The sequence below is a fragment of the Acomys russatus genome, chromosome X, assembly GCF_903995435.1.
Source record: "Acomys russatus chromosome X, mAcoRus1.1, whole genome shotgun sequence".
NCBI classification, from domain to species: Eukaryota; Metazoa; Chordata; class Mammalia; order Rodentia; family Muridae; genus Acomys; species Acomys russatus.
In genome coordinates this window covers 87,079,177-87,080,934 of record NC_067169.1, presented here as the reverse complement: position 1 = coordinate 87,080,934, position 1,758 = coordinate 87,079,177, and the positions used below count along the sequence as shown (strand labels likewise).

General features: G+C 36.1%; 1 pseudogene; it reads left to right on the top strand.

The window, feature by feature from the left end:
* Positions 1-651: 651 nt before the first annotated feature.
* Positions 652-1,061, top strand: LOC127185713 (40S ribosomal protein S17-like; annotated as a pseudogene).
* The last annotated feature ends 697 nt before the right edge of the window (positions 1,062-1,758 follow it).

Genomic DNA, 1,758 nt, shown 5'->3' with positions numbered 1-1,758 from the left:
ATCAAAATGGCCAAACTATACTAAGACAATCTAATTAAGAAGATTCTTCTCTTTTTGATTTAAGAATACTAAAAACAACTGGGAATAATATTTTAACCAAGGTTCTTTATTTGCCAAATAAAGCTTTCTTAGTCTATATTATTATGATTATATATTATTATGTAACCTATAATTTAGGTTTTAACATATAAAATGAAAAGAGACAAGGCATATCAATAGAGAAAAATAGAAAGGAAAAATTAGTGGAAAAGTAACGAAATGAATGCTTTCAATGGTCATAAAAATGCTTTGGTTCTAACAGCCACTATGGCCACTATGCACATCAATGTGACAACTTCTCAAAAATAAAAAATAGATGCACTCTGTGACCTAGTTATATCAATTCTGAACATATAACTAAAGAACTCTATGTAGAATGCCAGAGATATTTGTTCAGCTATGTTCTTTGTTGCTTTATTCTTAATATCCAGGAAATGGAATCATCCTAGATGTCTAACAGCAGATGAATGAATAATGAAAATAAGGTAGATATTCACAGTAGAATTTTATTTGCCCACAAAAAAACCATGAAATTTCTAGGAAATGAGTGCACCTGGAAGATGTTTCATTGTTAAAATACTAGACCCCTCTCTTTTACCAAGACCTGTTACCATGGGCTGAGTTCACACCAAGACTGTGAAGCAGGCAGCCCAGGTCACCATTGAGAAATTCTACATGCATCTGGGTAATGACTTTTACACCAACAAGTGTGTGTGCGAGGAGATCCCCATTGTCTCCAGCAAGAAACTCTGCAGCAAGATAACTGGCTATGTCAGACATCTGATGAAGCGTATTCAGAGAGGTCCTGTGAGAGATGTCTCTATCAAGCAGCAGGAAGAAGAGAGAGAGAGGAGAGATAATTATGTTCCTGAGGTCTCTCAGTCCTAGACCAGGAGATCATTGAGGTAGATCTTGACACCAAGGAGATGCTGAAGCTTCTGGACTTTGGCCGTTTCTTCAATCTGTAGGTCACTAGGCTTACAGTTGAGATGAATTTCAAAACACCACAAGGAGCCATATAAATCTGCTGTGACATATTTTCAAAAAAATTGAAAACGAAACAAAACAAAAAAATCTATACTTCGAAAGACAAAGCCTCCATATTCTTTCTTATACGTAGATCGATCATACCTTCTCATTTTTACATATGTGTATTTATATGGAAGCATGTGCAGCAACCAATGAACCATAAAAGACACCAGGAAAGGGAGAACAGAGATTTCAAGGGAATTTAGGGGTAAAATAGTAGAAAGAGTGGAATGTAAAAATAAAATGGAGGGGCTGGAGAGATGGCTCAGTAGGTAAGAGCAATGCCTGCTCTTCCAAAGGACCCGGATTCAATTACTATCACCCACATGGCAGCTCACAACTGTCTGTAACTCCAAGATCTGACACCCTCACACCAATATATATAAATTAAAAATAAAAAAATAAAAAGTAAAATGGAGAAAATAGGGAATGGAAGACAGTGAAAACAGAGTCCACTGAAACTAAGTATACATAAAGAAGACATAAGGACACCTGCTACTTAATAAGCTAATTAAAAAATAAAGTTTTGAAAAACCTTTGAGTGATGGTATTCTGCATTGGTGGATAAACCCATTTCCAGAAGCTGCAAGAGTATTAAACAAAGCTCCCAGTGCTAGGGTGGAATATCTTTCTATAAAATGCTGACTAGTGGGACTCTTGAAATATCAGATCAGTGCCAGCTACTGCCAT